This window comes from Phyllobates terribilis, unplaced genomic scaffold (assembly GCF_046119375.1).
Source record: "Phyllobates terribilis strain yellow unplaced genomic scaffold, ASM4611937v1 Scaffold_1__5_contigs__length_1240528914, whole genome shotgun sequence".
Taxonomy (NCBI): Eukaryota; Metazoa; Chordata; class Amphibia; order Anura; family Dendrobatidae; genus Phyllobates; species Phyllobates terribilis.
Window position 1 is genome coordinate 1,156,998,013 of NW_027362761.1, and position 13,218 is coordinate 1,157,011,230.

A 13,218-nucleotide genomic window follows, 5' to 3' on the forward strand; every position below is an offset into this window, starting at 1 on the left:
AAAGCCAGGAGTTGAACGTACAGAGAAAAACTATTATTCAAAGATTGACACCTATTCTGTGTTTTGGAGACACTCTTGGTTTTGGCATAGAAATACTGATGCTAAAATACTGATGTGTGAATGAGGTCTAATTAGGCTGGGGTCTAAGGGGTAACATATCTCCTCTTGGAGAGTGACATGCCATTGTAAAGAGACTTGTAGGCCGTGCAATGCTCCTCTGGGAAATTAAATATGCAAATTACCTCTTCAGAGAAGACGAATGCTTGAACTCTAGTGTCACCTATTGGAGGATTATGTGAGGCCCATTATTCTGTATGGAGGACTATGTGGGACCCATTATTCTGTATGGAGGACTATGTGGGGCCCATTATTCTGTATGGAGGACTATGAGGGGCCCATTATTCTGTATGGAGGACTATGTGGGGCCCATTATTCTGTATGGAGGACTATGTGGGGCCCATTATACTCTATGGAGCCATTATACTGTATGGAGGACTATGTGAGGCCACTATACTCTATGGAGCACTATGTGAGGCCATTATACTCTATGAAGCACTATGTGAGGCCATTATACACTATGGAGCACTATGTGAGGCCATTATACTGCATTGAGGACTGTGTGGGGCCCATTATACTGTATTGAGGACTATGTAGGGTCCATTATACTGTATGGAGGACTATGTGAGGTCCAGTATACTATATGGAGGACTATGTGGGTCCATTATACTGTATGGAGGTCTATGTAGGATCCATTATACTATATGGAGCACTATGTGGGGTCTAGTATACTATATGGAGGACTATGTGGGGTCCATTATACTGTATGGAGGACTATGTGGGGTCCAGTATACTATATGGCGGACTATGTGGGTCCATTATACTGTATGGAGGACTATGTGGGGTCCAGTATACTATATGGCGGACTATGTGGGGTCCATTATACTGTATGGAGGACTATGTGGGGTCCAGTATACTATATGGAGGACTATGTGGGTCCATTATACTGTATGGAGGACTATGTGGGGTCCATTATTCTGTATGGAGGACTATGTCGGACCCATTATTCTGTATGGAGCACTATGTGGGGCCCATTATACTATATGGAGGACTATGTGGGGTCCATTATACTGTATGGAGGACTATGTGGGCCCATTATTCTGTATGGAGGACTATGTGTGGCCCATTATTCTGTATGGAGGACTATGTGGTGCCATTATACTGTGTGGAGGACTATGTGGGGCCAATTATACTGTATGGAGAACTATGTGGGGCCATTATTCTGTATGGAGGACTATGTGGGGCCCATTATACTGTATGGAGGGCTGTTTGGAGATTACAGTTGGGGAATCATACTGTGATGGGATCACCATACTATGCCGGGGAAGTGGAGAGGGGGTACACTAGGGTCTTCATACTGTTCATGTGGGGGAATTCACTGTGGGGGTGTTTTACTGTGTTTGGGGGGCATATTTGTTTACATCATACTTTATTATGTGCATTATTCAAGGTTTTTATACTTTGTTATTACTTATTTAAATAAGACCAATGGGCCATATTTAGAATGAATCTTCCTGGAAAGCTGATTGCCGCAGATCGCATCCACAATGGGAAGCAGCAGGACAATTTGATCACTGCTGGTGGAATTTGTAGCATTAATAATGTGGTGAGCATTTATATGGAATGGGCTCATGCGCTGAGCCCGCTTCATACCGTCATTTACACACCAGACACCTGCTGAGATAGGTGCTAGCTCCGATCGCAGTAGTTTAACCCCTTAGATGATGTTGCAATGGCATCTAAGTGGTTAGACTTCTGTCACCACCACTGAGCCTTTGCAACGTGATTGTACTAACCCAAAAAGTTGTTAATCGGAAGCCGGAAAATTCATATCTTTGCTACAGGGCCCCTCGATGTCTGTGTATGACCCATATAGTTCCCCTGCACAGTGTCTCCTACATTCCCTGCATTAGGATGCAGCATTGCTCAGTGATAGCATTTACATGAGTATTTTTACATAAGTTTCTTTTTCAGTTATTTTGCCAGTTATTGCAAAACCGCTGTTTATCTTTTATCTGAATTTTTGGCATCGTGACGAAATCAAGAACAAAATAAAGACATTTGTTTCGTTCACATCAGTACTCGTCGGCCAGTAGGTACCGGACAGTAAACGAGCGCCTATCGACGTATATTGTCAATTGGAGCTCGCTATAGGGTACAAATCGGCCAGTCTGAATTCACCAAAACTCAGCTCTGCCGCATCCGCACGTAAACACTGAAACAGCAAACTTAGAAAAGTAACCAAACCCAAGAAAAGAAACAAGTCGCTGGTTATAAAAAACGATACCGATCGGTAGCTCTGAACACTCAGACACAAGCCGGGGCTTGCAGCCATTCTGTGACTCAGCGTTCTGTCACTGGAAAGAGAAACTGTAATTGTGATAGTGACACAAAAACTGAGAGCGAGCGGCATGTGCGCGGAGTGCACAGTCATTGTATGGGATGGGAAGGCACATTCCTGAGACGCGGTGACGCAGGCGACAGCTCATCTATAGGAACAAGTCTCCAGGAACTGCTATGTTTGGAATCATCCTGACTTGTTACCTATTTTTGCATATTTGCCGGTGACACCGGTTGCACTATGACCTAGTGTCTATATATAGAGACCTACTTAGGGATCTTAGACTGCGTCTATACGTTGTGGCTGCGGTGCATTTTTTTTTTTTTTTGCTGCAACTGTGAAAAAAAGCACTATGTGCCAAGAAGAAAAAGACAACACGGCCATAACGTCTGACTGCAGCCTAAAGCCCACATTATATCATGAAGAGTACGTCCACCTCTTTAGGCTGCGTGCCCACTATGCGTTTTTTCAAGCGTTTTTGCCACGGAATTTCCGCAGCGAAAACGCTTAAAAAACGCTTGGTAATACGTGCCCCATGGTCCCCAATGATAATCTGCATGTGCTGTGCACATGCTGCCGAAATTTCCGCTGCGGATTATCATTGCAGAAAAATGCGCAGCATGTTCATTAATTTTGCGGACACGCAGCGTAATTGCTGCCATTGACTTGCACTGAAACGCTTGATATCCGCATGACTACATGTGCACATGCGGATATTAAGTGATTCAATGTGCGGATGGTACCCGGGTCTGGAGAAGAGAAGACTCTCATCCAGACCCGGGTACCATAGTACCTGTAAAAAAAAGAATTTAAAATAAAGAAAAACATTATACTCACCTTCTGATGGCCCCTGGTCTCCATAGCGATGCATCCTGGCTCCCCGGCAGCTCGCGATGGTCTAAAAGGACCTTCCATGACGTCATTTAGTCATGTGACAGGTCACGCGACTGCCGAGTCAGCGTGACCTGTCACATGACTAAATGACATCATGGAAGGTCCTTTTAGACCATCGCGAGCCGCCTGGGAGACCGGAGAGCCATCAGAAGGTAAGCATAATGTTTTTTTTATTTTTTACCATTTTTAATCTTTTTTTTTAACTAACTTGGTCACAATATATAAAATCCATGCCGGTTGCATGGATTTATATAGTGTATACTAAACATGCAACACTTTCCTGGCTCCAGACCAGCAAGGGGAGCCCCTCCCCTTGGCAACTGGGATCTGGGGGCGGGGTTAGTGAGTCTTAGTGTGAGGAGTTGAAGCGAGGACGTCCAGGAGAGAGGAGCTGGGGACTGGAGCTGCGCGGCAGCTCACCCCAGAAGGAGCAAACACAGAAGAACCGGACACCGGAGTCTGAGACTGTGGGGCACCGAAAGGCCCAGCAGTAATAACCGGAGGGCAGGAGATTGCAGGTCTCCCGGCCCCATCAGACGCCCGGAGGCTCAGCAGCACCGCAGGGCCCAGCACCGCCACGTGGAAGTGACGCGCCAGCAAGGCCTGAGCTGCCTGCCATACGGGTGAGCACGGAAACGCCGCACTCAGGGACGAGGGTCACCGCACCGCTACAAGCAGCAGGGCCAAAGAGTTTAGTGGAAAGGGAAGGCCTCCAACTTCATCTGGCAAGGAGGATTCTTTACTTGCTTCCAGGCTGCCCGGACTTCCACTTCTAGCCAGTACTCTAGTCCCGGCTTGTTTAACCAGCACCAGTAAAGACCCTGGGACTGCACTTCCTTGTCTCTGTGTTTCTTGCTGCGCCATCAACCCCTGCACTACAACGCCCAGCACAACCTGCAATATCCACACTGCCCTTGAGCTAGCTCTTCCTGTGGAGAGCCACTCCATCCCTGCTGCAGTAACATCAGCTTCAGAGGACTGTTCCGCAGCGGCGGCTCCCTTTTGGCTGCATTCCACAGGTGGCGTCACAAACTCTATAAAAACACTATAAATCCCCTATCCATAGCTCCTTTTATTGACCGCCCTGGGTCACGGACCGGGTCACCGCCACTGTGACATCCCCCAGCATCCACCGGCCCGGCACCGGGTACCCCACGGCCCAGGGGGCGCGTCATACCCAATCCTGGCCCCTTTCTATTATAATGTCCTCAATCCTGGGTGACTTCCAGTAATAATGTCCCATCCAGGCCCCTTCCAGTAATAATGGGCCCTTCCAATAATAATCCCCCCCCATTACTGGGCCCCATACTATAACAATGTACCCCATCCTGGGCCCCTTCCTGATATAATGCCCCCCCCCCCCATCCTGGGTCACTTCCTGGTATAATGCCCTCCATTCTGGGCCCCTTCCTGGTATAATGAAGCACATCCTGGACCCTTCCTAATATAATTCCCCCCCATCCTGGACCCCTTCCTGAAATCATGCCCCTCAACCTGGGACACTGCTTGGTATAATGCCCCCCATCCTGAGGCCCTTTCTGGTATAATGCCCCCCATCCTGTGCCCCTTTCTGGTATAATGCCCTGTCCTGGGCCCCTTCCTGGTGACGCGCCCCTGGGCCTGTGTCGCGCTGCGGTGCGCACGCGGGAGCTTACCCGGAGCCGGATCCGTGGAGGGTTGTAGTCTCGTGGCGGTGACCCGGTCCGTGCCCAGGGAGTCAAACTGGACGGCAGTCTACTAGTAGTAAATAGTTGATGACTACGCCACCCGTTGAGTGCAGCCAGGGAGCTGCTGCTGCGGGGCAGACCGCTGAGGCCGATGGTAGGATTATGCAGCGTGATAGTATAACCCCCAACGGGAGGGGTATGGTCTCAGGGCAGCCGACGTGGATGATGGGGGTAGCAGGAACCACTCAGAGACGGTACGGTGTAGTTCAGGGTCTTTACTGGTAACAACGATAGACCCTCCCGGAGTACTTGCTAGCGAACGGGGCCTGGTCAGTCCTTGAGCAGATGGGATCTCCCCTGGCCAGGCGTAGTTGTAGGCCTCCCAAACTGACTGTACTCTTCTGGCTACCTTGCTAGAAGCTGATGTAAGTAGCCCACGTCCCTGAGTGTACCGTGTGGTGCTCACCCGTATGGCCGGTGACTCGGGGCCTTCTAATGGCTTCCGCTCCACGATGGCGGTGCTGGTCCCACGCGCGTGACCGTGCCTTCGGGCTTCTGGGCCAGAGGACCTGAAATCCCCTGCCTGACGGATTCTGCTGCTGGGTAGGAGTTAGTCCCCACAGCCTCGGACTCCGGGTCCGGTAAAGAATCTTCTTAGTCAGGGCGAGCTCTGTAGCTGCCAGCCCCTGACTCCTTGTAACTCTGCTGTTTCCTATGCTGCTTCTCTTCTCCACTCTCCTTGTCTGACTCACCCTGCCTCAGCCCCGGGTTTATACAGGGGAAGTTCTTCCCCTCCCAAGACTGGGCAGGAGGTGTGGCATGCACAGGATCCCTGACCAAAGGACCTCCCACCTGCTCTCAGACATAATATCTCTATCACTGTGGCAACCAGACCCCTGGGGTGTCACATTCCCCCCTAGTGAAATTTAGTACTCCGGGACTAAACACATTTAGAAAAACATAACAAAGTATAACAATAACAATACTATAAGAAAAACACATAAGATGGTTACGGCGTGTCCGCAACCGGATGCAGTCTTTGAAGAAAAGCAAAGGTGTCCATTTCACCAACACAGGGAGACGTAACCAGGTAGGGGTCTGTCCTACCCCGAGTCCTTAACAGTCTCTAGTCCATCCTGGGTTACGCTCCAACTATATACAAGGATTCCCGGTAAATCCACCAAGGTTTCCTAAAAATAACTAGAAACACAAAATTATACACAAGCAACAAGACACAGAAAAACATAAATAAAACAATTTATACACTTTAAATTCTCCAGCGTGCGGGTAACTGGCCTCTAGTGGCCCGAGTGGACCTACGGAGCTGACTGTCTGGCCCTGAACTACAGGGTGTAGGAGCTGTCAAGGGTAAACTGGGCAGCTGTCTACCGGCTCTTTGTCTCACTAGGGGTACGGCAGGCTCACTATAAGCAGAGGGTTGATTCTCCTGTTCTGCTTGTGTGGAGTCTTCTGCCTCCTGGACCGGCTGTTCTTCCAGCTCTACCCGTTGCTCCGTAGGTTCTTGGGATGATGGTTGGAGGAAGGTGAGTACGGGTACCACAACTGCACCATTGACTTGAGTCCAAGACTGAGGGAAGTCCCCGAGCACGGTACTAACCATATCTTCCCTTTCTTCCACGGGTCGATGGTCTTCTTGTTCCTCTTCAGGGTTCCTCAGTTGTTCGGGACACTTCTTCAGGTGGTCCCGGGATACAATGGCTGTGGTTTCCCCTCCGTCTTTACTGATGGTACAGACCTTCGGGTTCTCGTGGCTTGAGGGCAGTACGGTGTACGGGTCCTTCTCCCACTGGTCGTCCAACTTGTGGAGCCGTCTCTTCCTCTTCAAGACCTGCTCTCCGGGTACCAGGGGAACAGCGGGAGCATACTGGTTGTAAGTTTTCTCTTGTCTTTCCCTAGCCTGACAGAGACTTCGCTCCACGCTCTCCTGTACTCTCCGGTACTGCTGCTGCCTCTCTGTGTCCCAGTCTGTTTCTGGTGAAGTGTCCTCGGGGGTCAGGACTCCCATTTCCAGGTCAACAGGTAACTTACCAGGTCTTGCCCTCATTAGGTAAGCCGGGGTACAGTTGGTGGAACCTACCGGGATGTGGTTGTATAGGTCCACCAGATCGGGCAACTTTTCAGGCCACAGACTGCGTTCTTCCAGGGGCAACGTTTTTAGAAGATCCATTACCACCTGGTTCATTTTTTCACAAAGTCCATTAGTCTGCGGATGGTAGGGTGTCGTCCTTATCTTCCGGCAGCCATACAGATTGCAGAATTCCTGAAAGACCTCCGCTTCAAAGGCAGGTCCCTGGTCCGTCAGCACTTGGTCCGGGTACCCGTGTGGACGGCAGAAGTGCTGCTGGAAGGCTCTAGCTGCTGTTTGAGCCGTTAAGTCCTTGACGGGGACGACAACCAAGAACCGGGAGTAATGATCCACGATGGTTAACGCGTAGACGTAGCCACTTCTGCTTGGGGTCAGTTTTACATGATCCAAGGCTACCAGTTCCAACGGTTGCCGGGTGACGATGGACTGCAGGGGAGTCTTCTGGCTGGCTCGGTCCTTCCTTCTCAGGTTGCACGGGCCACAATCTCTGCACCACTTCTCGATGGTTCCCCTCATGCCTACCCAGTGGAACCGCTCGCGCAGCAGGAACTCCAGCTTTTTCCACCCAAAGTGTCCAGCTCCGTCGTGGTATGCCCCCATCACCATGGCTGCGTCTCTTCGTGGCACCACTACTTGCCAGAGTAATTCATGCGTCCGGGAGTTAACCATTCTGCGGCACAACTTCCCTTTGTAAAGGAACAGTCGACTCTTCTCTGCCCATAGTTGTTTGGCTTCCTCCGGAGCATCTGGTTCAAGGCGAGCCTCCGGCCGAGTCAGCATCTCCTTCACCAGTCGGACGGCAGGGTCGCTGTCTTGCGTTTCCGCCCAGTTGTAGTGGGGTAAGGGGTTCAACGTAGCAGCCTGCTTACTCCTTACCCGGTGGGAATACTGAATAGTCCCATGACGGTGGAACGCAGGGAGTTCAACTTCTTCCAGTCCCTCCGGATCTTCTCCTCCGTCCGGCAGGTTGGGCATCCTGGACAGGGCGTCCGCGTTGGTATTGGAGCGTCCTGCCCGGTATTTAATTGTGAACTCGTAGTTGGACAGACGGGCCATCCACCTCTGCTCCAGGGCACCGAGTCTTGCCGTGTCCAGGTGTGTCAGCGGGTTGTTATCCGTGTACACGGTGAACCGGGAAGAAGCGAGGTAATGCTTAAAGCGCTCAGTGATTGCCCATACTACGGCCAGGAACTCTAACTTAAATGAGCTGTAATTCTCGGGGTTCCTTTCGGTGGGTCGCAGTTTTCGGCTGGCGTAGGCGATTACTCGTTCCTTCCCCTGCTGGATCTGGGACAGTACGGCTCCTAGCCCGATGTTACTGGCGTCGGTGTAGAGGATAAAGGGCTGGCTATAATCCGGGTACGCCAGGATTTCGTCCCCCGTGAGGGCCATCTTCAGCTGGCGGAAGGACTCTTCTTCCAGCTCTTCCCATTTGAAGGGCGGCTTCTGGTTCTTGGCCTTCCGGGACTGGCCTATCAGGAGGTCCTGCATAGGTGCTGCCTTTTTGGTGAAACCGGGAATAAACCTTCGGTAGTAGCCTACCAACCCGAGGAACTGCCGCACTTCTTTTACGCTGGAGGGGCTTGGCCATTCCTTAATTGCGGTGATTTTATCAGGGTCGGGAGCCACTCCGTCAGCGCTCACTACGTGTCCCAGGTACTGCACCTTTGGTTTCAGGAGGTGACACTTGGAGGGTTTCACCTTTAGGCCGTAACTCGCCAGAGCCTCGAACACTTCCGCCAGGTGTTTCAGGTGGTCCTCATACGTCTTGGAATATACGATGACATCGTCCAGGTACAACAGGACCGTCTCGAAGTTTCTGTGGCCCAGACAACACTCCATTAGGCGTTGGAAGGTTCCTGGTGCGTTGCAGAGTCCGAACGGCATGCAGGTGAACTCGCTAAGTCCCATCGGGGTGGTGAATGCGGTCTTCTCCCGGTCCGCCTCTGCTACAGGAACCTGCCAGTACCCGCTAGTGAGATCCAAGGTAGAGAAGAAGTTAGCAGATCTTAAAGCAGCCAATGACTCCTCTATCCTTGGTAAGGGGTACGCATCCTTGTGTGTGATACGGTTGATTTTCCGGTAATCTACACACATCCTCATGGTGTTGTCTTTCTTTTTGACTAAAACTAATGGGGCTGCCCAGGGGCTACAACTATCCCGGATTACCCCAGCCTCCTTCATGTCTCTAAGCATCCCCTTGGCGTGTTGGTAATGTGCAGGGGGTACGGGTCGATACCTCTCTTTTATGGGAGGATGATCTCCCGTGGGGATGCGATGTTCTACCCCCTTGACTCGCCCGAAGTCTAACGGGTGTTTACTAAACACTCTCTCATACTCTTGAACCACCCGATAGACTCCTTGTTTCTGATGTGAGGGAGTGGAGTCAGTACCCAGATGTAGTTGCTGACACCAGTCCTCCATGTCTTTCTTAGAGCCGTTACCTTCCTCCGGGTGAGATGGAGGCAAGGGTTCCACAGATTGTATAGAATTTTGATTAGTGATATATAATTTGGCTAGCGTGGCATACCGGGGCAGGTACACTTCCCTCTCCCCGATATTTATTATGCGAACGGGCACCCTCCCATGGCGTACATTGACGACCCCCCGTGCTGTCAAAATGGTGGGCCTACTGTCTGAGTAAACTGGTTCTACCATTGCCTGGTAATCTCTACCTCTCAGACCAATAGCTGCCCGGCACCAAATCATCATTTCACTTTTTGGGGGCATGGCAATAGGAAAAGGGTCACACATTCTTACGCTACCAATCTCACCGCCGGAGAGTTCCACTTGTTGCCGTTGCATCAGTGCCCGGATCTCTTTCTGGAGCACCCGCTGCTCGCCGGAGCTGGCATTCTTGGCAACCTGCTGTAAAAGGAAAATCACCTCTGCAAGACAATTTTCAATTACATTAGTTCCTAGAGTTATTTTTGGGTGACTCTCATGTTTATCAATATCTACAATGATCAGTCCCTGTGCGGCCAGTTCGACTCTACCAATTTTGATGGTCACCTCTTTAAATCCGATCTGTGGCACGGGCTGACCATTGCTGGCGATGATACTCAAGTCATCGTCGGGGTAGCGGGTAATATCCGAGTCATTCCAGTACTGCTTGAAGAGCACGTACGGGATGGTGGTGACCTGTGACCCGGTGTCCAGTAGGGCACTCATGGGAATGCCATCCAGTACCACAGGCAAGACTGGACGTCCTCCCACATATCTGTCGCGCCAGTTCGATGGGCCTGGTGATCTTTTTCCTGGGGGTTGGCCCTCTACCCCAGGTTGTGCCCGTTTAAAGAACAGTACCTTGCCATATGTCCGGGTTGATTGCAGCGGCGGCAGATGGGTCGTCCGTCCTCACTGTATCGGTCACTGGGTCTTCCTCTGGCCGGTGGGGTCCTCCTTGGTCGACGCCACGGGATGTCCTCCGGTCCGGATGCCAGCTGGATCTTCCCTGGGGTGGAAACCTGTAAAGACTGCACAGTTCGGGTTAGCGCAGCAACGCTCTTAGCTAGCTCTTGGACCTGATGGTGTAGGTCTGGAGCCGGGTCATTGTCCAAAGCCTGCGCATCAGCTCCCACAGGCCCTGCTGACAAAGGCGCCGCCTCCTGGTAGTAAGTGGTAGTGGGGCGTCTGTGGGTCACAACGCCACCTGGTGCCGGTTCTCGGAGCACCCGGATGGCTCTGTCCTTGAACTGTGCAAAGTCCAGATGGGGATCCTGTAAGGCCATTGCCCGCAACTGGGTTCGGTGGGCATTGCAATATAAACCCTCTATAAATTGTTCAGTCAACAGCCTGTCCTCGTTTCCCACCCCATCAGGGTCGGTCTGCTTTATGGCCCTCAGGGCCTCTTGTAGGTTTAGTGCATAGTCCCTTATACTCTCATGCGCTCGCTGCTTGCACCCGTAGAATCTAAGCTTAATCTCGGCTGAGGTGCGGGTATCAAAGGTGTCCTTCAGCCGGGTTAGTATCCCTGCGACAGTCTTCCTCCCAGGTGGCCAGGATTTTACTTCCCTTTTGGCTGCCCCTGTTAGTTGGGCCACCAGGATGCTCACTTTTTGCTCTTCTGTGAGGGGGTACACCTGGAAGAGGCTATCCAGCTTTTCTCTAAAGTCATGCAGGGTATGTGACTCCCCTGAGTACTGGGGTAGCCAAGCTGCTCCCGGGATATAGGGCATGGTGAAGGGCATAACTGCAGCAGCGGTAGCGCTGGCGGGGGTTGAGGCAGTGAAGCTCTCCTCCGTATCCGACATCTTCCTCCCCCCTAGTGGACCGTGGCCTACCTTGCGATGATCCTCTTCCGTAGGCCGCGGCTCCGCAGTGGATCGTCAGGGTTGAGGACCTTCCGTCGCGCTCCTGTGACGTCGGCGTCTGCTGGGCTCCTTCCAGGACCTTACGCAACGTCCGGACGTGAGGCGGGGCTTCAGTTCTCGCGCGCTTTCGGAGTCCACGCCCCTCTTCTTCCCGCGCGGCGTCCTCAAGATGGCGTCCAATGGCGGGAAAACTCCACGGATGGCGGGAAGAAGGTCGAAGATGGCGCCGGATGGCGGGAAAACTTCGCGGATGGCGGGAAGAAGGTAGAAGATGGCGCCGGATGGCGGGAAACCTCCACGGATAGCGGGAATCTTCACCACTGGTAAGTTTGAACAGTCTTTGCTTTTCAGGCACGCAGTACCCGGTGGTTGCGGGCACGAAATCCTGCCGACTACGCCAAAGTTGACGCGCCCCTGGGCCTGTGTCGCGCTGCGGTGCGCACGCGGGAGCTTACCCGGAGCCGGATCCGTGGAGGGTTGTAGTCTCGTGGCGGTGACCCGGTCCGTGCCCAGGGAGTCAAACTGGACGGCAGTCTACTAGTAGTAAATAGTTGATGACTACGCCACCCGTTGAGTGCAGCCAGGGAGCTGCTGCTGCGGGGCAGACCGCTGAGGCCGATGGTAGGATTATGCAGCGTGATAGTATAACCCCCAACGGGAGGGGTATGGTCTCAGGGCAGCCGACGTGGATGATGGGGGTAGCAGGAACCACTAGACCCAACGATAGACCCTCCCGGAGTACTTGCTAGCGAACGGGGCCTGGTCAGTCCTTGAGCAGATGGGATCTCCCCTGGCCAGGCGTAGTTGTAGGCCTCCCAAACTGACTGTACTCTTCTGGCTACCTTGCTAGAAGCTGATGTAAGTAGCCCACGTCCCTGAGTGTACCGTGTGGTGCTCACCCGTATGGCCGGTGACTCGGGGCCTTCTAATGGCTTCCGCTCCACGATGGCGGTGCTGGTCCCACGCGCGTGACCGTGCCTTCGGGCTTCTGGGCCAGAGGACCTGAAATCCCCTGCCTGACGGATTCTGCTGCTGGGTAGGAGTTAGTCCCCACAGCCTCGGACTCCGGGTCCGGTAAAGAATCTTCTTAGTCAGGGCGAGCTCTGTAGCTGCCAGCCCGACTCCTTGTAACTCTGCTGTTTCCTATGCTGCTTCTCTTCTCCACTCTCCTTGTCTGACTCACCCTGCCTCAGCCCCGGGTTTATACAGGGGAAGTTCTTCCCCTCCCAAGACTGGGCAGGAGGTGTGGCATGCACAGGATCCCTGACCAAAGGACCTCCCACCTGCTCTCAGACATAATATCTCTATCACTCTGGCAACCAGACCCCTGGGGTGTCACATTGGTATAATGCTTCCCATCCTGGACCACTCCCTGGTATGATGCCCCTCATCTTGGGACCCTTCCTGATATAATACCCCACATCCTGGGCCACTAACTGGGATAATAACCCACATCCTGGGCCATTTCCTGGTATAATGCCCCCCATCCTGGGTCACTTCCTGGTATAATGCCCCCCATCCTGGACCACTTCCTGGTATAATGCCCCCCATCCTGGGCCCCTTCCAGGTATAATGCTTCCCATCCTGGACCATTCCCATGGGCAGCACGGTGGCTCAGTGGTTAGCACTGCCGGCTTGCAGCGCTGGGGTCCTGGGTTCAAATCCCACCAAGGACAACATCTGCAAGGAGTTTGTATGTTCTCCCCGTGTTTGTGTGGGTTTCCTCCAGTTTCCTCCCACACTCCAAAGACATGCTGATAGGGAATGTAGATTGTGAGCCCCAATGGGGACAGCGCCCATAATGTCTATAAATTGTCTGAATTGTAAAGCGCTGTGGAA